At 46.1% G+C, this 7,899-nt stretch overlaps 1 pseudogene; it reads left to right on the top strand.

The window, feature by feature from the left end:
- The first annotated feature begins 6,756 nt into the window (after nucleotides 1-6,756).
- LOC103300314 (60S ribosomal protein L7a-like) lies at nucleotides 6,757-7,470 on the top strand (annotated as a pseudogene).
- Nucleotides 7,471-7,899: the final 429 nt, after the last annotated feature.

The following is a 7,899-nucleotide window of genomic DNA, read 5'->3' as shown; positions in this document are numbered from 1 at the left end:
GCATTCTCAAGTTTTAAAGGTTACATTAAAAGCTAATTTTTTGCATGATGACTATGTCCACATAAAATACCTTAAGGAAAGGGTGAAGCATGTATACATTTGTGACTAATTGATTCTTTTATAATTTTTTATTTTCTAGAAAAACGGTTAACAACCATCTGGGGCTTTATATTTCAGAGAAGGTTTACTTGTGCATTTGGTTTGTTTTGCCTAGGCATATATTATTTCTAATTTTAAAATGTATTTGGTTTCCTATGCCAGATTTGGGGGTATTTTCCAGATTTTTCTAAAAGCAACAGTATGATTAGTCACGTGCTCATCGTTACATAGTTAGCTTAGTGGGTCAGTTTACATTCTGCACAATGGAAAGAGGTGCCGCCCATGATTGCAGAGGGCGATGAGGAGAGTATGCTATCCTGGGTTATAAACACTACGCTGGTTACTCTCTGGGCCTTTGTGTTTTTTTTAAGATAAATTAGATTTCAGGCTATTCATCTATAATAGTCAATTTAAGGTTTTAAGGAGTTCCACACAAACTTCAGATTTTTTATATCATAATTGCAAATAGATGACACAAAGTGTATACAAAAATGCCATTATTGCAAACACCTAGATAAAAAAAATATTGATGACAAGAAAGCAAAGAAATAAAACAAGCATATTAATAACAAAGGAGGAAAGTAGCATCTTGGTATTTCACTAGTAAAGAAAGCCTTTTTATAACTCTTCAAATTTAATATGTTCATGTATACATTTAAGAAATCGTCACTGAGCCGAAACCGGTTTGGCTCAGTAGATAGAGCGTCAGCCTGTGGACTGAGGGGTCCCAGGTTCGATTCCGGTCAAGGGCATGTACCTTGGTTGCAGGCACATCCCCAGTAGGGGTTGTGCAGGAGGCAGCTGATCGATGTTTCTCTATCATTGATGTTTCTAACTCTCTATCCCTCTCTCTTCCTCTTTGTAAAAAATCAATAAAATACATTAAAAAAAAAAAAAGAAATTGTCACTGAGCATCTGTGTTCATTCAACACAGGAGATATGGCAATGGATGGATCCAGTCCTGATGCTTGAGGAGCTTAAAGCAGAGAAGACAGATGCACAAACAGGTGACTAGGGTCACAACTGAGAAATGCTACAGTAGAACTGTGTGAGGATTGATGTGAAAGCAGAGATGAGATGATGAAGATGACCTGGGCCAATGGAAGGGAGGATAAGAGAAGACTTTCATGGATGAGGAAATCAGTAGGAATTTAACAGGTATAGATGGAAAGGGTTTCCTGGATCTGCAGTTTCGGAAGCAAATGGGAGCATGTGTGTCTCATGCAGGGAATGGAGGATGGTTAGAGAGCAGACAGGGTCTGTAGGGGACAGGGAAGGGAAGCAGCAAAGCAAAAGGATCACCAGGAAATTAAACTCAGATTCTAAAGACTTTGCATGCCAAGCCCTGGAATTTGGATTTCATCCCAATATCCATAGACAGTCATCAAATATGTCATCTTCTATCCTATCTAATAAAAGAGTAATATGCAAATTAACAAGCACTCTACTACACCCACAAGCCACACCCACCAGCCAATCAGGAGTGAGTATGCAAATTAACCCAACCAAGATGGCTGCGGCCATGGAGTGAGCAGGAGACTTGGGTTTCCCCAGCAATGGAGGAAGCCAAGCTTCTGCACACCCTGGCCTGCCTTGGCCTCCACTCAAGGCTACAAAGTTTCAGTTATAGAAGATAAATAAATCCCAACAAAAATGGCAGCAGCCACAGAGCAAGCAGGAGGATTGGCTCCACTCAAGGCTACAAAGTTTCAATTGTAGAAGATAAATAAATCCCAGATACCAGGACCTCCGCTTGGGTCGCCAGGGAGCATGGTCAGCCTGCAAACCACCATAGGCCCCTTGTCCAGGCCACTCCATGCCCCAAGGGAACCCCCACCCTGATCCTGGACACCCTTCAGGACAAACCAGCTGGCCCCCACCCATGCACCAGGCCTCTATCCTATCCTATCTAATAAAAGAGTAATATGCAAATTAACTACCTCTCCAACACACAACATGGCTGCCTCCATGTGGTCAAAGATGGCTGCCCCCATGTGGATACAAGATGGCCACCACAAGATGGCCAGCAGGGGAGGACAGTTGGGAGGGACCAGGCCTGCAAGGGAGGGCAGTTGGGGCCAATCAAGCCTGCAGGAGAGGGCAGTTAGGGGTGACCAGGCATGCAGGGGAGGGCTGTTAGGGGCAAACAGGCTGGCAGGGGAGTGGTTAGGGGGTGATCAGGCTGGCAGGCAGAAGCGGTTAGGGGCAATCAGGAAGGCAGGTAGGTGAGCAGTTGGGAGCCAGCCGTCCTGGATTGTGAGAGGGATGTCGGACTGACCGTTTAGGCCCGATCCTACCCTACATCCATCGAAGGGTCCCAGATTGGAGAGGGTGCAGTCTGGGCTGAGGGACACCACCCCCCCACCCCGTGCACAAATTTCGTGCACCAGGCCTCTAGTGTCTAATAAAAATATGTCTAATCTTTTAGCAAGATTATGGCATGATCATATCAGAATATAGAAAGATAAAGACTTCAAGATAGCAGAGGATAGATTAGTGGGGAAAGAGACTGGAGCATGGACCCTGTTAGAAAAAACTTCCAGTAGAAGGTGGCATGGTGATGATTAATGATGCAATGATGTATGGAGTAATGAGTGGAATAAAGAAGACATAAATGCAGGGAATATTAACTAAGGTTAGGAAAGGAAGAGAAACAGGCTTACAACTACGACTGGGTTTAAGAGTTGGTGAGGTGGAGAGAGACATGGGTTTGGGTCATGTAAAGTTGAGGTGCTATGGATTTCCAGGTGGAGCTATCTAACCTGTAGATCAATGAATTAGGAGTCATAAAATGAGAACAGCGTCCAGCTGCTGAGCCTCGCTGAAGACCAGCATTCCTGACACAGAGGGAGGACAGGCAGTTGGAGACCGCTCAAGTCTGTGTCAGCTATAAACCACAGAAAGTTGCACTTTTTATCATAATTGTCTTCTGGGTGGCTATAAACACATAAGAAAATATTTTTTTAGTAGATATAGCTGTCATTGAAGAATAGATGCCCAGAGAAAGCAGGTGACTTGACTCAACCACACAGCTGGTAGGCGGTAGAACCCAGAATAGAATCCAGATGTTTAGGCCAGTGTATTCCACTGGACAAAACCAAAATAAATGTGATCTAATGCCTGCTATGATTAACACAGCCAATTCTCTGGTCTCAGCTTCATCTGTGAGAAGCTTTCGGATGGCATGATCTCAAAATTACCCTCTGACTCTAAAATTCTATTATTATGTGCCCCATTAATGAGAAAAACCTATCATCTCTAATGCTGGTTTACCTCATCCAATCTGAGTGAATTTAAGTAAATTGCAAATCCACTAAATCCCGGTGTCCTCATCGATATAAATTGTTATGAGGATCTGACAATTGTGGCAGTGCTTTTACATTCATCACAGTGTTCATCAGGAAAATGCAAATTAAAATAATGAGAAGCTACTATATATTCTCTAGAATGGCTAAAATGCAAAGGACAGAAAGGACCAAGTGCCCACAGCTATGTGGACCAGCTCTCAGTTCAACCAGTGAATGAAGACTGGTCCAGCCACATTGAAAACTGGCATCATCCAGTAAATCCAAACAAGTGTGCCTTTGAGCCAGCATCTCCTCCTTCAGGAAGGCACTGACAGAAACACGTACGTCTATTAACCAAAAAACATGCACAAGAATGTTCACACAACACTATTATATGAATCCCAAACTAGAAAATTTCCCCAAACAACAGAATGGATACATAAATCAAGGCATATTAAAGACCAAATGAGAATGAAAGAACTACAACTAGCTACAACGTGGCTAAATCTCACCAACGAAATGGTAAGTGACAAAAAAATGGTACATACAGAATGTTTCGATTTATGTAAAGTTCTGAGACAGGTAGAGCTACGCCATGCTGTTAGACCATAGAAAGGGGACTTACCCTCAAGGTGGAAGAAGTAGCTTTAGGAGTACTGATAAGATTCTGTTTTCTTGATCTGGTGCTAATTATATAAGGAGAGTTTGAAAAATTCATGGAGTTCTACACCTACAATTTTTGCGACTATAGTATCTATAATAATAAAAGGGTAATATGCTAATTAGACCAGACATCATTCCAGACATCCTTCCTGACAAAGCTGGGGCTGGAGGGAAGTCAGCTGGGGTCCCGGGTGCCTGCGGGCAGCCAGAGGAGGGAAGCAGCCCGGGTCCTGGGTGCTGGAGGGAAGCCAGTGCTAGCAGCCAGGGGAAGGAAAGCCTACTCTTGCATGAATTTTCGTGCATCAGCCTCTAGTCTAATCTAATAATAGACAAATATGCAAATTGACCATACCCCCGACACACCCACAAGCCACACCCACCATCCAATCAGAGCGAGTATGCAAATTTACCCAAACCAAGATGGCTACAGCCACAGAGAGCAAGGTTTCCTAGGTAACAGAGGAAGCCAAGCTTTCTGCCAGCCCTTGCAGGCCTAAGCCTCCACTCAAGCTACAAAGTTTCAATTATAGAAGGTAAACAAATTCAAACAAATGGCGGCAGAATGGAGCTTGAGAGAGCAGGCCAGGGTTGCCGCCGGCAACAGGGGAAGCAAAGCTTTCCACACACCCTGGCCGTGCCCACCCGCTTAAGGCAACAAAGTTTCAATTATAACCCCAACACAAATGGCTTCGGGCCTCGGAGGGAGCCCCAGGCTTGGCTCTGCTCCAGGCTACAAAGTTTCAATTGTAGAAGGAAAATAAATTCCAGATACCAGGGCCTCCGCTTGGGTTGCCAGGGGGCGTGGCCGGCCTGTAAACCACCACAGGCCCCTCGCTCAGGCCACCCCACGCCCCCAGGGTACCCCACCCTGATCAGGGACACCCTTCAGGGCAAACCAGCTGGCCCCCACCCCTGTACCAGGCCTCTACCCTATCTAATAAAAGAGTACTATGCAGATTGATCATCACTGCAACACACAATATAGCTGCCCCCATGTGGTCAAAGATCCTGCCCCCATGTGGACACAGGATGGCCACCACAAGATGGCCAGCAGGAGAGGGCAGTTGGGAGGCACCTGGCCTGCAAGGAGGGCAGTTGAGAGGGACCAAGCCTGCAAGGGAGGGCAGTTGGAGGTGATCAACCCTGCAGGAGAGGGCAGTTAGTGGTGACCAGGCCAGCAGAGGAGGGAAGTTGGGGGCAAACAGGCTGGCAGCAGAGTGGTTAGGGGGTGATCAGGCTGGCAGGCAGAAGCGGTTAGGGGCAATCAGGAAGGCAGGCAGGCAAGCAGTTGGGAGCCAGCAGTCCTGGATTGTGAGAGGCAGGCAGAAGCGGTTAGGGGCAATCAGGAAGGCAGGCAGGCAAGCAGTTGGGAGCCAGCAGTCCTAGATTGTGAGAGGGATGTCCGACTGCCCGTTTAGGCCCGATCCCTGGGCAGTCGGACATCCCTTGAGGGGTCCCAGATTGGAGAGGGTACAGGCTGGGCTGAGGGACAACCCCCCTCCGTGCACGAATTTCGTGCACCGGGCCTCTAGTCTATATTATAAAAAGCCAGTGGCCGTAATGCTGTAACACTGTAATGACCAAATGACCAGTCACCAGGAGGCACATTGATGGGTTCCGCAGCAGCAGGTGGGATGGATTCTGGATCCTGCATTGGAGGCAGGAGGGACTCTGGGTCCCGCGGCAGCAGTGGGAGGGACTATGGGTCTTGTGTGATTTCGCATGCTGGGCCTCTAGTAATTCAATAAAACTTCCCAGTATCTAACAATTACTAGCATTCTCTACATGTAAATATTTGTTTCTAGATAGACCTATGTGTTTACCTTCTAATTATCCACCCACCTCTCTATAGGAGTGTATCTTCCTGATTAGATCAGTCCTTTCTGCACAATAAGTGGTTGTTACAATGTGGAAAGACATCCAGGCTTTCCCCACTGGCTGTGACTGGCAGTGTTTCCTAGTGGGCATCTGCTGAATTCCATACTCCATTTCTAGTGAACTATTCAAACACACTTGGCTCAGGGTCTTGCATATGGAACTTGCTTAATAAAGACCAGCTAAGAGAATATCATACATTTGTCCCTGAACATAAAAACTATATCAAATAGATTCTTGAACAAATTGGCAAGTAAATCATTTTTTAAGTGTTGATTTTAAAGCACCATATAAAATCATCCCCTGCTTTGATCTCCTTGTATATATTCTGTTTCATTTTTATCATGATTTATTACATTATAAAAAAATTAATGTTGATTCTACTATAAAAGATGCTTTATAATTATTGTAATCTGGTAGAAGTATGCCCTGTTGATTAGATTACCATGCTAAAAATAACACATCTATAATAATAAAAGCGTAATATGCTAATTAGACCAGATAGCCGAACGACCTTCCAGATATCATTCTGGACATCCTTCCGGATGACCTTCCCGATGAAGCTGAGGCAGCGGAGGCCAAGGCAGAGGTGGTTAGGGGTGATCAGGCAGGCAGGTGAGCAGTTAGGGGTGATCAGGCAGGCAGGCAGAGTGGTTAGGGGCAATCAGGCAGGCAGGCAGGCAAGCGGTTAAGAGCCAGTGGTCCCGGATTGTGAGAGGGTGCAGGCCAGGCTGAGGGCCCCCCCTCCTGTGTACGAATTTCGTGCACCAGGCCTCTAGTAGTTTTATAAATTAAGACATTGAGACAGGGCTCTCTCCTCCCGCCGCCCAAGATGCCAAAGGGAAGACAGGTTCAGGGAAAGAAGGTGGCCCTGGCCACTGCTGTCCTGAAGAAGCAGGCGGCCAAGAAGGTGGTCAACCCCCTGTTTGAGAAAAGGCCCAAGAATTTTGGCATTGGACAGGACTTCCAGCCCAAGAGGAACCGAGCCCATATTACCAAATGGCCCTACATTAGGCTGCAGCAGCAAAGGGCTGTTCTCTACAAATGTCTGAAAGTGCCTCCAGCATAAATCAGTTTGTCCAGGCCTTGGACCCCCAAACAGCTACGCAACTGCTGAAGCTGCCCCGCAAGTACAGCCCGAGACAAAGCAAGAGAAGAAGCAGAGATGGTTGGCCCGGGCTGCGAAAACAGCTACTGGCAAAGGGGATGTCCCCACCCAGAGGCCCCCTGTCCTTGGAGCAGGGTTCACAGGGTCACCACCCTGGTGGAGAACACACGGCCAGCTGGTGGTAATAGCACACAGCATGGACCCCATCGGGCTGGGGGTCTTCCTGCCCGCCCTGCACCGGAAGATGGGGTCCCCCACTGCATTAGCAGGGGAAGGCCAGGCTGGGGCGGCCGGCCCACAGGAAGACCCGCACCACCGTGGCCTTCACACAGGTTAACTCGAAAGAGGGAGCTCTGGCTAAGCTGGTGGAGGCATCGGACCAATTACAAGGACAGATACAATGAGATCCAATGGCACTGGGGAGGCAACGGACCCTAAGCTGGGCTAAGTGTGCATTCTTGAGTTTTCTGTACATAAAAGTAATAAAAATTCTCCTTCAGCCAGTGCCTTGGGTATTTGGGGTTGAAGGTGATTTATTGCCAGTAAAAAAACAAACAAAAACCAAACCAAACAAACAAACAAGAACATTGAGGCAGGAAAACCAGTATTTAGAATGAGATAATTTTTAAACGTTAACATTGTTAGAGGTTTAAAGGAATGTAAACTATGGGGAATAAAGGTTGAAACAATCGTGTTTCAAATACTGGATATCTGCAATAGCATTTAAAAATCCAGGTTTTTAATTGAAAATTTCAGAGATATTTAGCATATTTTCTTTCAACTGTTGTTTGTGTAAAATTAGAGAACTCGGATTGGAACTATAATATGTCAAGCTTGACTGAATGCTTAGAAAGTGTTCAAGGAAAC

This window comes from Eptesicus fuscus, chromosome 5 (assembly GCF_027574615.1).
Source record: "Eptesicus fuscus isolate TK198812 chromosome 5, DD_ASM_mEF_20220401, whole genome shotgun sequence".
In the NCBI taxonomy this organism is placed as follows: Eukaryota; Metazoa; Chordata; class Mammalia; order Chiroptera; family Vespertilionidae; genus Eptesicus; species Eptesicus fuscus.
This window is presented reverse-complemented; position numbering and strand designations above follow the sequence as displayed.